Source organism: Lepidochelys kempii, chromosome 4 (genome assembly GCF_965140265.1).
Source record: "Lepidochelys kempii isolate rLepKem1 chromosome 4, rLepKem1.hap2, whole genome shotgun sequence".
Classification (NCBI taxonomy): domain Eukaryota; kingdom Metazoa; phylum Chordata; order Testudines; family Cheloniidae; genus Lepidochelys; species Lepidochelys kempii.
The window spans coordinates 86317716-86340754 of NC_133259.1; the positions used below are offsets into that span (position 1 = coordinate 86317716).

Here is a 23039-nt window from a genome sequence, read left to right on the forward strand (position 1 = left end):
GGGGGAGGGGGAGGATGGGATCAGGACCAGATTGAAAGGGCAGTGAGGTACTGCAGAGATTCAACTGGCCTTGATTCTGTCCCTGACCAGGTTCTTGGGCCTTGCGCCTGCCGTTCTTTTGGGTATGTCCATCCACAGTTATAACAGTTTACATTATCTTTTGCTCTTACCACAGCAATGTGAGTAGACTTGCTCTTTATCTCTTTGCCCTGTCTGGCTTCGCATTCAGAGGCCCACATACAGATGGATTCATAATCAGAGCTTGGGTTCACTCCCAAATTAAGGGCTGTTTGCAGGTGGGAGTTAAAACCTTCCTTTAACATCTTTAAAAATCCCTGATCCATTTTCTTTGGGTCTGCAATACCCGCATTGCTGGAATACATCTCCCACTTTCCCTCACAATATTGAGCTTCAGGCTTGTGTTTGCCTTGTTCGCAGCCCATGCTCAGTCCCCAACAACCGGCTCCATTTCCCAAGTCTTCTTGGACGGCTTCCTTAAACTCAGTGCAGGCACGGGTTATATCATTTTCAGATTCAAATTTAACAGAGGCCCAAACGCCCTTTCGGTGTCCTTCTGTAGGGATCTTGGCCCATGATAGATTGGGGCATTTAGCTTTTATTAAAATATAAAGATCCCTGGGATATAACATATAGGTGGTAACCATCTGGCTTATTCTTTTCCAAAATATCAAATTTGGGTCTTTGGGCTTTAGATCAGGGACATCTTTCAGTAAGCCTCTCATTTCCTCTGTGCTGAGAGGAGCGTATTATACGTATTATGAGCCACTCTGGTTTCACCTGTCCCTGACCACTTAGTAGTCTCTTGGAGAGGGGCCAAGAGAGCACTGGCACTTAATTCTGGGTTAAAGGGCGGGGGGCGTGGAGGAGGGGACCAATTATTTTGATCTTCCCCCCGTGTGTGCCAGGTTCCAATTCTGAATTTATTTCTCAAGGTGTTTCCAATTAATTTCATTTTGGTCTTTGTCAGTAAAATTACCCTTCTGGTGTATGCTAGCATCAATACGATGTGCAGAGGAGTTTTTTTCTTTTTTATAGTTTTGCTTTTAGAGCCTTGTTTTCTGCTTCACACTCACACAGCTTGTGGCTGCAATCTGCCTTTTGATTCAGCTCTGATATAAGATCTTTTTGGAGTGTTTCCAACTCTTGTAATTTTCTTTCATATTCGCAATACATTATTATGATCCCTTTCCCTAATCTTTCTTTTGTGTGACGAGACCACCACAGAACACTATCCATCATACTCATACCCTCATTCCATCCATCTTTTGCCATGGTTTTTTGAACCTTCTCATGTTTCCCTTTTATAAAATCAATGAATCTCCCTCCTGTGGAGGGCATCACTGATGTTCCCCAGGGCCAGTCAATGAGTCTCCCTCCTGTAGAGGGTATTGTTGATGCATTTTGGGCCGATTCATAAGACATTGTATCCCAGCTTCCTGAAACCCACTTAAGCAGCACTTCAGGGGAGACCGACTGTGCACACCCTTGTACTCAGTTTACTGCAGCACATACCCTGGTATTCACTACTTGGCAGTACAGCCTTCACCTCCAGCGATCCCTGCACCCCAACGATCTTGGCCACAAACACAGTCCCATTCAATCCTCTTGCTTGTGCGTCCTATATGTAGTCCTTATTAAAAAAGGGGTGTGAAGGGGTGTCTCGGGGAGTCCCAAACCAAGGTGTGCACTAGAGCGGGTAAGTAAAATGGTACTCATCCCTATCCCTGGTTGAGAGAAACTTTCCAAGGATTCCCGATCACATCCTGCTCACTGCGCCAAAACTGTTAGGCAAAAAGATTCTTTTCCCCAAGAATCAGGCAAGCACAGACAATACTGAACGGGGTTTATTCACGGTACCAGGAAGACTGACAAGCAGCTTCAAAAATATGGTGCCATAGCGGCCAGTTATATACATTCTCTTATCAATTCATGTGCATTTATCTGTACATACAGAGACAGACATTGTTACAAATCAAGAGAGAACCCTGAACGAAGATAAAAATAGGAACAGTACATACATATAGAGGTCATTCTATTGCATCAAGCTTCTATGGCTACATTGCGGGGGAAGGAGGCAGGGTTGGGGGTAGGGATGAGTGCTTACAGATATCTGGGGGGCAGTGAAGGGAGGGTTTATTCTGTTCTATCCTTGTGGTCCTCTGGTCTGGATTCAAATGTGCCGTTAGGCTGGCTCTCTCCTCAGCTTCCTGGATTTCTGGTCTCTGCTGAGAGGACACTGCCCAATGTCCCAGAAATCCCAAAGGACTCAAAGTCTTCTCTTACATAGGTCCTCACTGGCTGTGACACTTTTCCCTCTTCTCCAGTACAAATACAGCCAAAACAAAAAATATTGTCTCTGAGCTTTGACTTATGACTGGTTTTGGTAGTGTTGCTAACCAGTTCCATTTCTAGCCTGGACCCTAGCAATCTGGGAAAAGCATCCTGAGCCTCGATAGCCATTGCTGCTGTAGTCTGGGGTGAGCCCCTGAGAGGCTCAGGTGTGGTATTTGAGGCACACCCACTCTAAAGGGGCTGCAGAAATTTAACAACCAGCTTTACTGGAATACCTTTAGTTTTTTCGTGTATTTACACAGTTTCCATGTTGCTCCTGCTAATTTCCATCAATTACTTAGGTCCTTTGGGATAGAACACTTCCCTGCAACACAGCCTTCTTCCCAATCCCTTGTCTATGTACCACAAATCTAAGGCACTTTATAATATTTTCAGAGTCAAAAACAACTCTAACCTCTAAACATTTTTAAGCAGTCATGGCCTCATAATTGGAGACAGCTTGCAATGGTGCCAGTGGTGTGCTAGAGAGTCCCAGAAAGATTGTTGCAGACAGGATTGTTTTCTGAAGCAAGAAAAAAATTAACTCTGTTAAGTTTAGTGCCAACCATTTACTGCATTGGCATTGATTTTTGACATGCGGGGGATAAAATACTGACTTGCCATTTATATGAAGAAGTGACAGAGTGTTTCCAAATAGATTCAGCACCATTTCAAACAAAATGCTACTTGAATCTTTTTTTAAAATGGATTTAAGTTTAGCCTGTATTTAACCTGATTAACATCTCTTACTGGCATGAACAAGAGATATTAAGAAGTACACTTTTCTTTTGGCAGTTGGCAAACCATTATCATAGAAGCTGCAGCAAGCTCATATCCATTCTCTGCCTGTCCTAGTCATCTTTAAATTCATGACTCATACTCTACAAAATGAGATAGCTCTGATTTATTTCAGTATTCTCATGATAGCTACATGTACAATCACAGAAATTGAAGATTTTGGCCTTTTTGGACATGTTAAAAGATATTAAATCTTATTCACACCTCAGTCGTGGTGCCTGGGTGGGAATTTAAATTTCTAAACACAACAAAAGCAGCACAGTTATGAATTGCAAAAGGATTTATATGTTCCTTTTTTATAAATGACCCATTTTAACTTCTTGTTAGCTGAATTTAAACTATTACTTGGCAAACATTGTTTCCCTACCATGATCACTTAACTGTCAGTTAAAAGTTGCTCTTTAAAATGTTTCTGCAACTGTGGTGGTTTTTTTTTTTCTCATTTACACCAACAGAATGTACACAGGATATTTAATCTTTGTCACGCTGATAACATTGATTCTTCACAAAAATACTTGTAAAAAATTGCTTGACACAAGAATATGAATTACTTCAGGAAATGTTGTTATGCATCAGTGGATGAAATATTCAATGTTTTTTTCTTCACATTTGTGAATAGGAAGTGGAGGAGTATTCTGATTTTTATTTGTATTCAAATAACTGCTATTCTGAAAAAAATTGTATTTGATCAACTACTAAAAACAGAGCCCTGAGCAGCAGATACCTTCTGTTTTACCTTGTTTAGGCATTGGTGTTTTCCTAATTTATTATCTTCTCAAAGATAATCAGCAATTTTTATGTATGTATTTATTTATTGGAAGCTCTGCCTGGGGTTCTCTCAAGCACAAAATTGTTTAACATTATTTTTTAGTATTCATACAAATACTAAAAAGGGGTATTGACACATTTTAATTAATGTAATATCATTAAATACATAAGAAAGGAACTGAAATCCTTTCCAAATATAACCAAGTGCTTTTGACAAAAATAAATTTACTTTATGCAAAGTTTAAGCAATTTATTATATTAACAAGCTATTTCTTTATAAGTAAGCCTCCAACTTCGTGTACATACATCATGCAGTTAATGCAATTGTGCCACAAAATTGCCCAACAATTGATCACAAGTGTTAAACTGGTGTCCAGTTTGAGGCACTTTCAAATATTTGTCATATAGGGCTCAGTCCTGCTATCTGACAGATAGTTATGTCACGTGCATCACCAATTTCCTTGTAAACCCAACTAGACACTATATATATATCTAGTATTATATCTAGAGCCCATCAGAGAAACTTCAATGGAATCATATTCTATCAGAATAGGCAGTTCTGTTGTAATGCTGCTTGATTTCATTAGAATTTCATTCCAGAAGAAAACTGGGAAATAAGTTCTGACAATGTTGAAATGTCTCAGTTCTTTATTTTTAGAAGAATTCTTAAAATGTGTTTTATTTTGTATTATAATAAAAGTCAAAATCAAAATGAAATGTTTTGATTTTTGTTGAAGCAAAATGTTTCAATGGATCCCAAATAATTTTTAAAATGTTCCTTCACAGAGAATTAAGAAATTTTCAGTCCAATTTTGAATAAAGTATTTCAGTATTCAGTCCAATTTTGAATAAAGACACATTTTGAAAACTCAAAAAACCTTTGTGAAACAGAACTTCTGTCCTTTTCACAGTTCTATTTAGAACATCTGATATTCTGAATGCTGAATATTTGAAACAAAACATACAGTATGAAGTTATCCAGGACAGCAGAGCTGTAGCATTAAGTTTGTAATTATACACAGTAAAAATCGAACCCAAATCTTTTGTCTAACTAGCAAAATCCTATAATCAATTATTTAAGACACAAAAGTGGGCATTTGCACTGTATTTACTTCGTTGAGGGTAATTTTATAGAAACTGCTGTGCATGAACATTTTTGATGAGCATTACATCTGTGCAGAACTCATTTAATATTTTCACAAATGGGTCATCTAGTAGTCTGAATGCAGAAGGCTTATTACATTTTGAATCTGATGCATAAATTTTAGGTTCATGCTTCATAACCTGTGAAATATCAATATGCAACAATTTCTTCTGGTCAACCACTGAGACACACTGGATATTATTTAATAGCATTTTGATCAGTAAACAGATACTCTCATATCGTATTTATTTTGCAGGCAATACTGTATGGATGGGAGAGGTGGCAGGACCCATATGTGGGCAGTCTAACCTAATGGTCAAAGCCCAGGGGTTGTGGTCAAGAATCACGCCAAGGAGCTGGAGTTGGAGCCAAAAGTCAGAGCTGAAGTTAATAACTAGGGTCAGGATCTGGGAGCAGGAACAAGGAGTGGGAATGAGGTAAGGAGTCAGGAACTTGGTATTAGGGGTTGGGATCATCAGCAGGCCTGACAACTAGTTGCTCAGACAGTGGTGTGGTAGGGAACAGGAAGCTTTGGTCATCTCCTAGAATAATCGGCAGTTGGCTACTAGTCAGCTGATCCGTCTGAGTCAACAGATATAGCCCTTGTTTGTGGTATCATCTGCAGTTTCCATATGTAGCTTTCCAGCGCAGAAGTGCAAAGAATAAGGCTCCTGCTCAGCAACCCCACTGCCTAGGTTGGAAACCTATGACACCTGACAAGGAGATACTGAGCATCAGCATGTAAACTGTACAAGTGCACAGGGATTAAAACTACGTCCTTTCTTTTCAAAACCTGGTTTATAAAAATTAGAACAAAAGGTGAATTAAAATGGCAATTTACAAAGAAAGATGATAGTGCAAGCACATATTGGACAAAGCAATGTCCAATTTACTGTTGGGATAACAAAGTACAGTTATTTAAGATAAATATACTAAGACTATGTAAGATTAATTAACAGTACAATTTACAAACAAAATTGTCTGAATCTTAATGAACATTCCCAGATACCAACCACATTAAGATGGAGTTAGGGCTGAGAGAATACTTGTCAGTAATTTAAGGCAAAATACATTTCAGGGATGTCATAATTATCTCAAAACTGAGCATCATCTAGCAGGAAATTCAGAATTAAGGTTAAACTTGAACGAAATCCTGACATATTAATGTAGGAAATGTACAACTAAGACAGCCAAACAGTTTTAACTCTGCCCTGTCATGATACTATTCAATAACCATATAATTATGATTGAGGCATTTTAGTGTTTGTAGTCTGGAGAGATTAGATTAAACTGATTTTTAAAACATCTTTTTTTGATTTGTTTTTTTTCCACATGTTATCACTAGAGCAGGGTAAAAGAAGAGAAAGTTTTTTGTGCATTCCTGTGAGGTCCTCTCAAAATCTAGCCCTTATTTTTAAAACCACTCTCAGGGATTGATCCTGCACACTTTATTCAGGCAAGATCCTACGGTTTCTAGAGGGTCAGAGTAAAGACTGTATGTGCAAACTCCAATGTGCCTCATAAAACATAAACTTTTACCAAAATATTACAGTTTAGGAGATGTATTTCTCCCAATTAGTCAACTTGTCTAAAATGTACATATTTTTATATCCAGTCATCAGTGGATATAAAGTCTTTTACATCAGCTCAACTGTGTAAAATTATTTTTCCTGAACTTAAATATGTATTAAGGGGGTAGTATGAGACTTCTGATGAACTGAACAGCTGCAGTAAAAAGCTTGATTAGAATTAAAAAAAAAAAAATTAGGGCCAGGGGAATTTTCATTGAACTTTAAAGGCTTACCCATCACAAAGAAGAGATCCCAATTACAATTAAATACTGTGGGAAGAAATAAAGGGGATCTCTTTATATGCACATGAGGAGATGAAATAGAACTTGGGGAGAAACACTTAGCATAGAGGGGAAATTGTTTAGAAATGCCACAGCGAGTGGGAGAACTTGATGGGGCTCACTGTTAAAGGGAGCAGTCCCAGCAGCTGAGGGACAACAGGTAGCTCCTACCACATCTTGAGAGGTTAGGTTAGTCTGGACAGGCTGTGGTCAGAGGTTAGGTTAGTATGGCTCTCAAGTCAGGTTTGGTGGGGAGCTGCAGACCCAGCCCACGTGGACAAGTCTAGAAAGAAAGTGAATAGGGATGTCACCAGCATGTTCCTGGAGACAGAGGGTTCAGTGATAAAACATAGGCACATCTGTTACAATCTGTCTGAGTTTTTCAGGGATGATGGCTTATATTTGTCAGATGGAGGCGCTGACATCACTGTTCCCTCTAAGCTGTGCGCGTGTGCGCACGCACACAGATTCTAAACCCCATGCACATGGCGAAACACCACACGCACAAACATTTGCACAGAAGAAATTTTTGGCACACGTGGCCTGTCAAAAATTAGCGGGAACATTGGCTGACATATGGCTATGAAAGGTGATGGAATAGATTGGGAAGGAGTTGTGATACCAGGCATTATGGTTGGGTGGGGTGGAAACAAGCTAGTCTCTGGCACTCCCTGTGGCTGGCTTCTAGCGCAGTTAAAATGATAAAATTAACAGTTCCCAGAGGTAAAAGGCCTGGGATTTTGTGATGGGTCTTGGGCTCATGTGACAGGATGAGACCTTATGGCCTTTGCAGACCAAGGTCAGATCTTGTGCCCATCGCAGGCTGAGGTCCCCACCTTCTGCACTCTCTCTTCCCCCTCGCAGAGGAAGGGTACTAGGACTTGGAGTGAGCTAAGTCCCGGAGGTAGGCTGAGGTGAGCCTACCCTGAGTTATGGGTTATATGGTAAGAGCTCTGTAACTCCTACACTGGAACTAATTAAATGCCTGGTACAGGAGACTATGGGCGATGGGCGGGTAGCTCCTTGCCCTGTGTTAAAGTTTAATAAGCTTAACTCTTTGCAGGTGTCTATCCTTATTTCACTGCCGAGTCTGCATCAAGCTATTGAATTGTGTTTTTCAGAAGTCAGGACTAGTGCATGTGCCAGGTCTCAATCAGTATAGCCTCACACTGTAAGGAAGATTTTAAAACAATCATGTATATTAGCAGGCTATTGTGACAGTGAAAGCTATGTTTGTATCTTTTTATAGTTTATTGCTTAACATTTCTATAAAGTGTTATATATCTGCATGGTTTTTTGTTACCCCTTCTTTGGAGAGCTTACAACATAGGCTTGGAAGGATTAGATTTTTATTGGTAAATGTCAGAAAACACCCATTTCACTGTACACAAACAAACCGAAGAAAAAACATTTCCATCAATAATTATAGAAATTTACAGATAGGTAAAATAAGAAAATGCTTCTTGAGAACTTATAAAAGTTTGATTTAAGGATATCAACTTTGTATATTTTTAAATGTGATGTTGACAATTTGTATTTTAATGGTTATAATACTTTAACTTTCTGAATTGCAATATCTACTGTCATTAAATAATTGTCAATAACTGTCTGACCTGCCCTTCACATTGTGTGACCTGCCCTATAATTCTCCATAGTTCTAAACATTTATATTGATTAAAAATGGAAAAAATACTTTAAAATAAACATTGATATTATCCACTGGAATTATAAAAAAAATGAATTGTGCCAACCCTAAATGTAGTACATGAATAAACTTCATTTATTTTGCATCTTTCTCCTCACCTATACTCAACCTCTAATCCATCTCTTTCCAGTACTCCAGTTGAAATGGCTCAGTATCTTTCAAAGATGCCTTTTCTTAAAAACAAACAAAAGACAAGAACAAAATAGCCTCCCTCCCTCCCATCCACCTCCACTCCCTCAGTTCCAGGATCAGAACTACTTTCCCCTGCAGCAGTGACATCTTATGGTCCAATATTCTTTGATTTGCTAGGCTAAAAGGATGTGCTGTTTCCTATTGGATACCAGGGCTTCTAGGCTTTCCAAAGATCCATTTCAACCACAGCTGTTCTTGAGATACTAGACTTTAAATTGTGACACACAGGTTATATGAAATGCAACTATTTTAAATAATGTTTAAAGACTCTTAAAAGCAGTAGTAGTCACATGTATTTCATTCCTTGGCCTGTACTCTTTGACCCATGACACCACTACATGTGCTTAATCAACTGCTTGTTCCGTATTGCAGGCAAGCAAAGGAGTACTGTCACAGAGTTTTCAATACTTGATGCAGCACAACAACTAATTTAATGTGCCTTTTGTGGTAATCAAGACAACCTGTCTTTCCATGCAGTTGAATGTAAAATTTACAACTAATTTTTTTTGGTAAAATTCTCCACATTTTCTAAAATAACTCTTCTCTAATAACATTAGCAAAATATGAAAAGGTGCGATATACATTTTTTTTATTGACATTTGCTCGGGATGACATAAATAAGTGAAGTTCACCCCTGTGCAGAGGGCCAACACAAGACCCATGAACAACTTAAGCTCCTGTTGAGCAGTGCATAAGCCTCATGCTTCTATCTTGCTCAAGGGTAAATTTCAGCCATTGTAACAAATGTGGCCATCCCATACTAGTGACAATTTTATACCACACCATATTATCACATTATATTCCAAACGCATTATGGAGGTGTCGGACATGGTTTTATAGTTAGGATGTATTGAGAGTTGCATTTACAGTGTGGCTGAAATACAGTACCTCTGTATTACACTTAAGTGATTGAATTTGGACACCAAATTTGGCACAATAGCTTTTAATAGAAAAACTGCATTTTCTTTGTATTTCTTTTCTTTCTTTCTTTGTATTTCCTGAACTTGTGTGTGGCAAAGGGAAGGAGAATGCTTCTGACCTTTTATCTAGGAAGTCTGTAAGTTTGCCTGAAAGGGGATTGTGTAGGAATCCGCCGGATGGGCCAGAGGTGATTCTGGATGTAAGGGAGACCCAGAAAGAGTCTGTTGTTGCTCAGGAAAGTGTTCCTCTTGAGCAAGCCCTAGGTGAAGAGGGTAAGAGTAGAATTTCTGTGAGGGGTGAATTGTTGCATAGAAAAGCCCTAGGGAAAGGAATCCTCATGGAGTCTTTGCAAGCAGTTTACTGCAACTGAAGGGTGTGAAAGTGATTTAATCAAGAACGTTTCAGTTCCTAACAGCCAGAAATTTTCTGTTGTGAATGGATCCACTGACTTTCCTGTTGAAAGATCCAGTGTGGATAGCTTTGAGAAGGTCTCAGATGAAGTGAAAGCTGTTAAGAAAGTTAAACAGTCCGATAACCAAGTGGCTGTGTTTGGCCAGCTTGTTGGGGAGAAGACCCAATCCCAGTTTGACCCCCCTGGGGTTTTGGGGTGGCCAAAGGGCACGGGCCTCATAAACCTTCCCACATGCAGCCTGCGAGTGCTATTGACCACCCCCGACCTAAGGGAGGGTGTGAAACTGGAAGGGCCTGGTGTAACTCCTACCAAGGAATGGGAGAGATGCTGGGGCATCCATGGGAACGTTGGTGGCTTCGAACTTCCCCAGGTCACCGGCTAAAGTGACCCCGCTCAGTTCGATCTCGAAGGGGGGAGAGATGTGACGGGATGTATAAGTAGGGGCATAGCGAGCAGATCGAGGGACGTGATCATCCCCCTCTATTCAACATTGGTGAGGCCTCATCTGGAGTACTGTGTCCAGTTTTGGGCCCCACACTACAAGAAGGATGTGGATAAATTGGAGAGAGTCCAGCGAAGGGCAACAAAAATTATTAGGGGTCTGGAACACATGACTTATGAGGAGAGACTGAGGGAACTGGGATTGTTTAGTCTGCAGAAGAGAAGAATGAGGGGGGATTTGATAGCTGCTTTCAACTACCTGAGAGGTGGTTCCAGAGAGGATGGTTCTAGACTATTCTCAGTGGTAGAAGAGGACAGAATGAGGAGTAATGGTCTCAAGTTGCAGTGGGGGAGGTTTAGGTTGGATATTAGGAAAAGCTTTTTCACTAAGAGGGTGGTGAAACACTGGAATGCATTACCTAGGGAGGTGGTAGAATCTCCTTCCTTAGAAGTTTTTAAGGTCAGGCTTGACAAAGCCCTGGCTGGGATGATTTAATTGGGGATTGGTCCTGCTTTGAGCAGGGGGTTGGACTAGATGACCTCCTGAGGTCCCTTCCAACCCTGATATTCTATGATTCTATGATTCTTTAGTAAAATACTAACTTTGGCTGAAGAAACATTTAAAAATGCTTCCTTTTTGAAATTTTGCCTTGATTTTTCTCATATATATTTAGCTTCCTCTGGCTAAACAATAATGGTTGTCACAAACTTCAAATTTCACAGGCTCACCTCAGACATAAAAACTTCTGAAATAGAGTAAATAGCTTTTCCATTTATGCAGAATAACCGCATTGAGCTACGCTGAGATTAGCCAATTAAATTCCATAAACTACTTCCATTTTCAGATACTGCCACACTGCTTTCTTCCAGATACATACCTCACAGGCATATTGAGGAGACAGGGTTGCAGACTAGACAAAAGAGGATAATGGGAGACGAGCCCTGGAGAGAGATGGGACTTGGGGTTGTGGATAAGCCTCACTTTTTTCCTCATGCTTCTTGCCCACATCCTCACTCATCCTTTGTGGGCCCTCAGGTCCTCCCTTCCTCCTTCTATATGGCAGCTCATGAGTGGCTCCCTTTGATGAAGAAAGGGACTGATGGAGAAAGGGATAAACAAGGATATGGGGGAGGCAGGCAGAGTGCCTGAGGTTTTGGGAAGCAAGGAGTAGGGGATTAAAAGGAAATGCTGGGGGGGGATGTTAGGAGGAAGATATTGATGTCTGGGGGAGTGGAGTCTGTGCATAGTCCAGTGGCAGTACAGTACAAGGCCTCTTCATGAAGCCATCCCTTCGGTAGCCCATTTCCTTGGTAACATTTCATATGAATCATACTTGTAATATGTGAAATCGTTCTTTTCTCATCATTCCACTTATTTGGAATCAAAGGTTGCATATTTTGTGAGGAGATATTGGAAGGAGTCATCTGGTGTGGGTAGTTCATTTAGGTGAGGTATTCTGGAGAAGGCAAATCATAGTTGTAGGATGTGAGGGCTTAACTAGATAATTCCTGGCTATTTTTTATAGCTATGTTTGTGGTACAGGAGTATAAGACACCTAAACCTTTCTAGTGATCCTTTTGTTTGGGGAAATACATATTTGTGTGAGCACAGGGCTAAATTCTCCAGGCCGAGTAAAGACAATCAAGAAGTCTGTTGCAACTCCCCAATCATGCACACCCTAACCCCAGCATAAGTTAGAGATGCTCTAATTTACACCAAAGGTGTAAGGCTCCTAAAGATATGCCTGCACTGCACATTAAGATTGGGCTCTGGCCCAAGTCCCCCCTCCATCCACACACAAATCAGACTGAGTCAAGTGTGCAAGCACTCTGGACCCAGGTCCTAGGACCTTGCTTTTGGGGAGGGGGGTGCAGTTAATCTTAAATCTGGTATTTCTTAACTTTTAAGTGCTTGACTTCTCAACCTTAATTATGTTATTTTAACAAAGTTTGTTTATGTGCAATATAGATAAGTTCATAACAAGTTACCATGTGGTCAATGCTGAGCTGCATTAGTGATTATATACTTCATTGCTTGGTAATTATAGAACCTCTGAAATATCTTGTATTTGAGAGATGGCTATCAGTCACCTTGAGTGCTCCTTGAACTCCTTTGACACCCACTTCAGCTATCTCCAGTGTGTCCACAGTTCCACATCCTTTTAATTTTCTCTGAACTCTCATATCTCAATCCACAACTCTTTATTGCTGCTATGCGTTGGTCAGGTGCTCTTTTCTATTTTAAAGTCATCCAAACATGTGTCACATTATGTTCTTTCATCCAGCTCTGATTATGTGCTGTCAGCTAAAACATTTTCGTTGTCCAAATGACTGTCCTGATCATCCAGATATTTTCCAAGACTTCCTTGATTCTCCTCCAGCCCTCTCTGCTATTTCTTTATCCCCATTTGATTCTTCCAACACTCAGTGACATCACACAGCCCACAAGCCACCTGGCTAACTTTCTCATTGACACTCTATCTTTAACGCTTCTACTCCTCATAAACTCATCCATCATCTCACTTTGTGACTCTCTCAAGCCTTCCTCTCTACCCGTCCTCCACTGAGAAAAGTGAATGTGAAGAGCTTCAAAATATAAATATTAATGATTGGGGTGAAGGGAGAGAGAACAGGTGCAATATACTCCTATATACATCCAGCCAAAGTTATCATTTCACTCTCTGACTTCCAAAGTGAAAATTTTCTGGCACTTCCTGGGTTAATGCTTCCTCAGGTTTTGAAAGCTCATCATCCATTATATCTCAGCTCCGCTATCTCCCTGTTCAGCCCACCACCAGTGGCCAAATACATAAGTATTTCTGTGGCTTCATGCACACACCATTATGCTGCAGAAATTTTATTGCTTTGATAATCTTTGTTATTAGCTGGTCCTTCTTTTCCCTTACAGAGGGAATGTAGCCTGTATTGAGAAAGGAATAAAATAATACTTAGTAGAAGCAAAGATTATTAGAAAGGTGAAAGTAATATAGTACATTACTATGTTCTTAGCACAGGTGAGGCATCAGAGTTATAAATTTAGTATCTTTCTTACTAAAAGTTAGAGATTATATTAGTCCAGAGAGTTCAGGTTTGTTCTGGAGACAGTACTTAGAGGGAGGTGACTGACTACACTGCTCTTAAAGCACTCAATACAGTTTTAAGGCTAGCCATACTTTGAAGCATGCATGGTGTTGTGTAAGAACAGAGATTGGTGTAAAAGCTGTACAGGCAAGTGCGATATTTCCTAAATTGTACTCAATCTATATATTTAAAAAAAAATTAAAAAGTGACATGTGAAGATTGGAAGGAAACTATGAGGGGGGGGAAAGGAATACATTTAATGTGTATTAAAAGATCAACTTTATTTAATCTGAGGCTACAAACACTATAATGCATTATTCAGAATTGGGTGGTTGCTGCCTGGTGTCTGTAGCAGAGTGCTAGGAAAGAACACCTGAGCCAGCCCTCTCCTCACAACAGCTCCAATCAAATACAGAAAAACTGATTAAACAGAGCTGTGCCTAATTTGTGAGTGGAGGAGACCTGGAAGGCTAATTAAGCCATTAGGCAGAGGCTACAAATAGGCACAAGAGGCAATAAAAGATGGAGGGAGGCTGCTTTTCTCTGCTTTGCTTGTGGTAGCTGTCCCAGGACTGTTGGACCAGAGCCGTATGAAGGTGATGATAAGGACACACATTGTAAATAAATTATACAAGGTGTTTAACCAGCACAAGGGTCTCTGAGCTGTTTGTGGACCAGAGCAGAGGTAGGAGCCAGAGGGCCCTATTACAGTATCACTAGTATTGTTTGGGTACCCTAACTTTTCATTCTCCATGTTTGGATATCTTTTAAAATGGAACCTAGTTTTGAATTTCCTGGGTGTGCAATGATTGGCTTGGTGACCATTACAACATTTGTGATAATGTGTTTGGTTTGTTTTACCTTAAATTACACATACAGTCTCTCAAACTTAACTCCATCTTAATGTAGATTTTTTTTTTCTCTCTGGGAATTCTCTACAAACTAAACCAGCATAGATGTGTGCTCCAGCAAGAATCTATAATCCAAACATGTTGCAGGGGTCTCTTTACTAGTGGTTGCACCCCTATGATCCAAAGTGGCTGATATATTGCTAGATTTCTTCCATTTGTTCAAAATTTTATAGAACTTCTCAGCATAATGTGATGTTCAGATACCAGTGTGATAAGGACCTGAAATGGGACAAAATAGAGCCAGATTTGGGGTAACCTTCAAAAATCACAGCCAAACTGGCCTTTTCTCTCAGGCTTTTTCAGGCATTGTAGAAAAAAATAGGTGGAGGCTGTGAGGCAGATGGTATGTAAATTTATGGGATGTATTTATATTTGATTAAGGCTTGTGTTTTGGTTGTCTGTAACATACCTAGATTTTCGCAGGGGTGTGTGAAATTTAAACAAAAATAATAATACACAGAGTCCAAGACTTAGCCTCAGTCTAACCTGGATTTGAATATAACCTGTTAGCTCAGTCTACTTTGTGCCTAATTCACACATTTGGTCACTTGAGCTTAATTTCCTCCATTTTCAAAGAGTTCATCAAGGCAATTTATTGAAGGTAAATAATATTCAAAATGTTTATTGAGATCTTCAACCACCTTTACATGTTGATATCACTGCTCTTGGCAAAAGTGGCATATTGCTAACTAATCTAGGACAGTTTATTCTGTTTTTAAGGTATCTCTGTACTTGTAATTAATATTGTTTCTACTAAATATCCTTTAGTAGAACTCAGCCTTGACAAAATAACCTTGTCATGCTCCTTTGTGACTGGCTATCAATGTCACAATGCATTTAGACACTGTTTCACTCTGTACATATCTCTCTATTTACTTTGCTGTGACTTTCTGATCTGCATCTGCTTTCATGATTGCTGATCCTGTCATTGTGTCAATCTTTTCATGGTATACAAATATTAAACACAGCACTTGTTCATCTTTCCCATTCTCTGCTTCAGAGCCTGAAGATGGTTCAGAATAGAAACTTCTTTTCAAAAGATTGCTTGTTTCAGAGTGTTGATTGAAACTCCAAGTTAGTCTCCAGAAGAGAGGAAATATGTAAGAAACGTATTGCTAGATCACTTCCTATAGCTTTTAAGGTTCCTTTGGTCTTTTGGTGGGTGTGGGTGTGTATAAAACAGTTTGATGGTAGTTGTTGCATCCCTGGGGTGCTGTGCTTCCCTCAGGCAAAGGTTGAAAAGTTATGTTTATTATTCTTCTACCTTTTTTTTTGCAGTGTTATAATCTCCTGGGGTCTTTTCTTTTTCTGAAAGTTGAATGTGTGATCCATTTTGGGCTTGAGGATTTTGAAAAGCTTTTTTTTTTTAAAAAAAAAATTTGTTATGTACAAAAACTGTACAACCAAAAAGAGCAGTTGGAAACTGAACACAGTAACAATGAGTAACAATATCCATGGAATCGTATGTTAACATTTATTGAACTATTTCTGTGTCTGATTCATGAGTGACCTTAACACTAAGGACAGAGACCAAGGAAACCAATATAGGCCATTTTATCATTAAGACAAAGGGCTGATAATCAAGAGACCTGCTTGTGCCTCAAGCTTTCTGTGTAACGTTGGCTAAGCCTCTACCTGAGATTCTTCACCTATAAAGTAAGCACTATATTAGTGTCTGCTTTTGCTCATGTGTGGTTGGTGGAACTCCATGTGTTAGCTGCATCAGCAGACAGTGCAGCTTGCCAATTCAGTAGGCCTCGATGTCACTCATGAAGAAAGAGGATAGGCTCAGTTTGGTGAAGGCACTCATCCAGGTTTATTGTCCAAGCGCGGTCCCCACAGTAACAAGGTAACCTGTCTCAACAGTAACCGTACGCTAGCCTATATATGCCCACAACAAGGTGCTAGCTCAATCAATATAATAGAAAGCTGTCCCTTAGGCCAATCAAATATGCCCCTCCTATGACCATTCTTTTTACACATTGCTACAAACAAGTTATGTATTACGCTCCAGATGTTAATTACTACCTTTGTGTACCCTCTAGTTCAAACAAAACATTCTGATCCATTATGCTGTCATCCCATCCTTATCTTTTCAAGGGGTTGGTGTGGTGTTGTACCACACTCTTTGGACTGTGTTTACAGTGTTACTTAAGAAGTCTGAATGTTCTTTTACCGTCCTCTTCCATCAGCAGTGGGCTTACTTGGTTAGCTGATCTCTAGATGTTACCATTCCGAGCACAGCCTTTGGTTTAGGCTGTTAGCCGTGCCTAGGGCTCCAGTAAGGCCTACAGATATTTCCCATAATCTTCACACAGATGGTGCAATGTAAGTGTAAAGTATTATATACCATATGGAAGAATAATAGTACTTAAAAAATGAAGTAGGTCAGAAATTGCAACATTCATTTCCATTTAAATGAAACACACAAAAGCAAAACATACATATAGAATGAGCATGTAGATGATTTCCAGAAATGATCTGTTGGTAGATTAAATTCTCTCAGCTAATGTTCCAATATCTGCTGAGAAGTAACTGAATGGAAACAAAACATTGGCAAGCTAGAATGGCTTAGTTGTTGCAGTAGACACTTTCATTTGATTGCATCTAATTTGCTACCTGTTAACACTTTCAATTTTTACATTAATAAACTAACCTATTTGGCAAAGCAACGACTGTCAGTGTGTGGTATAAATAGCTAGCAAGAAAGATGATTCAGGTGTTGCAGACTGGAACTGAACTGGGAACATTGCCTTACTTGATTTTTAGAATAGCACTGTATTTTTGCCAACCTCCTATCACAGGAGTGCTGACTACTAGAAAGGCATCAGTCTTATTGATTTGGATGGAACAAAAGGCCTTTGGGAACATATCTATAGATAGAATCCAGTGTTTCTGAAAGTAAGACTCAGTTTATGTGCCTAGGTTTTTTCCATTAAGAGTGTTCCACTGAAAATTGGAGAACTGTTGACCACTGGGGAAAGCTCATGAGTACAGGAACCACATTCTCTGCTATGTCCAGGAGAAGTTGGGTGCAGTGTGGTAATGGGGTTTGCCAAGGAATTATTTCTGGGACCACTCCAGAATCCACTCTTCTATCTATTAAAATGGATTCAGTTATATACACCATTAAATAGAAAGATAAAGAGCTAATGTTGAGTAGAAATAACGATTGTAGCGAAACTTAGCAGTTTATAAATATGAAACCACTGGTATATCACAAATATTTAAATTTAAACCTTACATCATTACAAATATTTACATTGTCACTATAGCAAAGCAAAGTAAACTTGCAGAGCCCTCTTGTGAAGAAGAGGTATATGTTAACACTCAGCTTCCAAAGCTATGACAACACCTCTGGGTGAGCTGGAGAATGGTCCTGCTATCATGGAGAATTTTCCTGGCTTCTATACTACCCCAGTGAAATCAGATGGCAAAAGAATGAGTCCCTGCCTGATCGTGAGGACTTTTTTTTTCTCTCTCCCATGTTTGTAACCCTGATAAGACTGGGTCCAGGATCCCTGGGAGCCTTGATCTCCCAGTCTCATCATTCCTCTCTCAGGACAGAGGCTAGGGTATCCCTACTCTGGAGTACTCTCTCCTCACTGGCTACTTCCCTGACTCAGATCACTACTATTGAGTTTAAACCCCATACAATTAATTAAGCAACTGTAAACTAGGGGGAAAACTGAAAGAGTTAAAGGATCAAGGAACCGGCACTACAGGTATGGGGAATATTGTAAACCATAGTCTCCTAAGCCTCCTTTTGAGGACCTGGATACTCTCTGGTGATACCTGCTGTGGGGGTAGCTACAGACCTTCAGTCTCTAGGTGATGGGACCTGTATTCCCAGTATCAGCTCTCCCATCAGGTTCACGTCCCACTCCAAGCCTTAATGGTCCTCTTGTCTGGCAACATCACCCGCTGTTGGGCACTTGGCATAAATATAAAGGGAAGGGTAAACACCTTTAAATCCCACCTGGCCAGAGGAAAAACCCTTTCACCTGTAAAGAGTTAAGAAGCTAGGATAACCTCGCTGACACCTGACCAAAATGACCAATGAGGAGACAAGATACTTTCAAAGCTGGAGGGTAGGGGGGAAACAAAGGTTCTCTTTGTCTGTGTTTTGCTTTTGTCGGGACCAGAGCAGGAATGCAGGTCAGAACTCCTGTAAAGGGCTAATAAGCAATCTAGTTAAATATGCATTAGATTCTGTTTTGTTTAAATGGATGATAAAATAAGTTGTGCTGAATGGAATGTATATTCCTGTTTTTGTGTCTTTTTGTAACTTAAGGTTTTGCCTAGAGGGATTCTCTATGTTTTGAATCTGATTACCCTGTAAGGTATTTACCATCCTGATTTTACAGAGGTGATTCTTTTACTTTTTCTTCAATTAAAATTCTTCTTTTAAGAACCTGATTGCTTTTTCATTGTTCTTACAGACCCAAACCCTTGGATCTTGTTCACCTATGCAAATTGGTAAGGATTTTTATCAAGCCTTCCCCAGGAGAGGGGGTGTAGGGTTTGGGAGGATTTTGTGGGGAAAGAGGTTTCCAAGCAGGCTCTTTCCCTGTTAGGCGCTTGGTGGTGGCAGCAATAAAGTCCGGGGCAAAAGGTGAAATAGTTTGTACCTTGGGGAAGTTTTAACCTAAGCTGGTAAAAATAAGCATAGGGGATTTTTCATGCAGGTCCCCACATCTGTACCCTAGAGTTCAGAGTGGGGAAGGAACCTTGACAGCACTCTGTCCAGGGTCTGCACCTCATTCTCTCTAGCTGCTCACCCTACTCAACTGCAGGTTCTGGTCTCACGGCTCTCCACTATAGCGGAGTTCTGGCTCACCAGCAGTGTGGATGGCCTCTGCTGCTTCAGCTCCCCAGCTCTGGGCTGCTGATATGGCTCCTCTGGTTCTGGGCTACTACACTATCTGACTCTGCTCTACCCTGCCCTGGCAGCCCCACCTCACACAGAGGAGGGGCCTGGGGCTCTTGACATTTTCATTGTTTGTTTTTTCTTTTGCCCTGATTAAGAGTGACGGCAGGCCAAACAAAAAAAAACACCAAGCCACTGTTTCTTTAGGGGGCCAACTGTCCTATTTTTTAACCCAATTATTCTTTGGGGCCTTCATAACATCCCCTTGGAATGAGTCCCACCAGTTGATACTGCATTGTGTGAATAAGTACTCCCTTATGTTTTAAACCTGTTTTCAATTAATTTCATTTGGTGACCCATGGTTCTTGTGTAATATGAAGGGATAAATAACACTTCCTTATTCACTTTCTCCATGCCATGCATGACTTTATAGATTGCTATCATGTCTCCCAGTATTCCTCTTTTCTAAGGTGAGCGGTCTCAGTTGTTTAAATCTTTTCCCATATGGAAGCTATTCTATACCCCTAATCGTTGTTGGCTTTTTCTGTACTTTTTCCCATTCTAATATCTTTTTTTTTTGAGATGGGGTAGCCAGAACTGCACACATTATTCAAGATGTAACATAGAATGGATTTATATAGTGGGATTATTATATTTCCTATCCAATTATCTATTCCTTTCCTGATGGTTCCTAACATTGTTGGCTTTTTTTGTCTGCAAATGCATATTGAGCAGATGTTACCAGAGAACTATCCACAGTGACTCAAAGATCACTTTATTGAGTGGTAACATCTAATTTAGACCCCATTATTTCATATGTATAATCAGGATGAATTTTTCCAATGTGCATTACTTTGCATTTATCAACACTGAATTTTATCTGTCGTTTTGTTGTCCCGTTGCCATGTTTTGTGAAATCCCTTTAACTCTTCGCAGCCAGCTTTGGACTTAACGATCTTGAGGAACTTTGTATTGTCTGCTAACTTTGCCCAAGTCACTGTTTACCCCATTTACCAGATCATTTATGAACATGTTGAACAACACTGGTCCCAATTCAGATCCTTGGGGGACCCCACTATCTAATGCTCTCCACTGTGAAAAGTGGCTATTTATTCCTACCCTTTGTTTCCTATCTTTGAACCAGTTACTGATCCATGAGGGGACCTTCCCTCTTTTCCCATGACTGCCTACTTTGCTTATAGCCTTTGGTGAGGGACCTTGTCAAAGGCTTTCTGTAAGGCCAGGTGCATTATATCCACTCGATCACCCTTGTCCATGTATTTGCTGACATCCTCAAGAATTATAATGAATTGATTTAGACATGATTTCCTTTTACAAAAGTTGTTGACTCTTCCCCAACATAGTGTTCATGTATGTGTCTAATTCTGTTCTTTATTATAGTTTCAACCCATTTGCCTGGTACTGAAGTTAGGCTTATTGGCCTGCAATTGCCAGGATCGGATCTAGAGCCTTTTTTAAAAAATGGAATTGGATTAGCTATCCTCCAGTCATCTCGTACAGTAGTTGATTCAAGCAATAGGTTACATACCACAGTTCTGTAATTTCATATGTGAGTTCCTTCAGAACTCTTGGTAAATACAATGTGCTCCTGGTAACTTATTACTGTTTAATTTATCAATTTCTTTCCAAACTTCCTCTATCTGGGGCAGTTCCCCACTCCTGAGCCATTTTTTGGTGACAAATCTGAGGATCTCCCTCTCATCCTCTGCAGTGAAGACCCATGCAAATAATTCATTTAGCTTCTCTTCAATGGTCTTATCTTCCTTGAGTGTTCCTTTAGCACCTTGATCATCCAGTGGCCCCACTGATTATTTCACAGGCTTGATGCTCCTGATGTAAGTTTTTGTGTGTTTTGCTAGTAATTCTTCTTTCTTTTTTGGCCTGCCTAATTCTACTTTACATTTGACTTGCCAGAGTTTATGCACCTTTCTATTTTCCTCAGTGGTATTTACCTTCTAGTTGTTAAAGGATATCTTTTTGGATCTAATCACCTCTTCTCTGTATAGCCATGATGGCATTTTTGGTCCTCTTACTGTTTTGATATTATTCATTTATTATTGGGGTATGCATTTTGTGTGTTTTTTTAATTCCATGCAACTTGCAGACATTTCACTTTTGTGACTGTTTCATTTAATTTCCAATTAACTACCTTCCTAATCTTTGTGTAGCTCCCCTTTTTGAAGTTAAATGCTAGTGTCATGGCTTTCTTTGGTATTCCTCCCATTCCAAGGATGTTACATTATGGTAAGGATGTAATTAAATTTATTTGTAGACCACTGAGTGGGGAGGTCCTGTTCTATGCCTTCACCTGGTATTGACAGAATGGGCCTTGTCACTTGCTGTTCATGTAGCAAAAGTCTTGGGTTGGCCCCAACTGAGCTAATAAAGAGAAACTATTTGGTACCAATATACAGGAGTATAGTCACTATTGTTTCTTTTCACCAAATGAAATTTTCACTGGACAAATTTGAGAATTTTACTCTCCCAATATGGCACTGAATTATGGCTTGTTTACACACACACACACTTCATTCACAGCACGATGGGGTGTAAATCTATCCCATGCTAGTCTCCCATGTGTCCACATAGTTCACAGCAGCAGTGACCAAGTGTCATAGTGGAGTTTAATCTATGCTGTTTTGAAAAAAGGAATAGGTTAAAGCACATTAGGGAACTTTTTAGTGTACGATGGTACAATTCACTTCATGCATGGCAGGCTAGTGTGGGGTGGATTTACACCCCAGCTTGCCACCAATGAAGTATTTTTGCAGACCAGCCCTGAGACTTGCTATTTTTCCTAGCTACTGATTTTGAAATTTGGGGTTGCTATGCCAAGGGGTCAGGCAGGAGACCTCATAACCAGGAGATCTAATTCAAGTGGAAGATACAGCAAGGCAGCCAATGGGGTCAAGGAAGGCAGCAAGGCAGGGTGCAAGCAGCACCTAGCAGGCAATAACTTGTTTTTCGTAGGAGGTCAGAAAAGAAGCAGGAAGCTAATATATGGTAACCAGCCAATCAGGGTCAAGACCTTGTGGCCAATCAGGGAGCAGGTCATGAAATACTGGAAGCTGGCCCACCCAAGTCTGTGAATTGCCTGGTAATAAGTTGAGCTGGTGTGGTGTGATGGCCAAAGTTGCTTTCCAAGAGCCCAGCTGACCTGGGTTTGAGACTGGGGTTTGACAAGAGTCCTGGCAGGTGTAACCTTGCTGGTGGTTGCTATGTATTCTTTGGTTCACACTGACACAGATTGTTTGAATATTTAGTCTCCTACAGTACTGTGCCACACATGTCATCTATTTTCCTTGATTTTCCATTTTTGCTATACTAAATTTCATTGCTGTATAGTTCATGTATGAACATGGCTACCAATTTTCAGCTAAACTGAGTCAGTGTTCAATTTTACTTTTAACAATTATCCTCTTTCCCATACCTTTTTATTATTCTAATCATAACTGATCTCTCCCTTCCCCTCTTTTCTATTTGTGCATTAATATATATGCTCAATAAAGAGGTACTTGTGGTTTATGAATATAGTGTGTTTTTTCTAAGAGCAATAGGAATTTCGTGACCA

General features: G+C 40.0%; 1 protein-coding gene across 6 annotated transcripts in view; it reads left to right on the top strand.

Moving 5' to 3' along the window:
* Positions 1 to 23039, top strand: part of SGCZ (sarcoglycan zeta) — an 838252-nt gene that overhangs the window by 314085 nt on the left and 501128 nt on the right. The window contains exon 1 of one of the 6 annotated variants that reach the window (XM_073341951.1): positions 5371 to 5499. The exons of the other annotated variants lie outside the window; for them this stretch is intronic. The gene's annotated coding sequence lies outside the window, so the exon portion shown is untranslated. Of the gene's footprint in view, positions 1 to 5370; positions 5500 to 23039 lie in introns of those variants that run through there. 6 annotated transcript variants of the gene reach the window in all.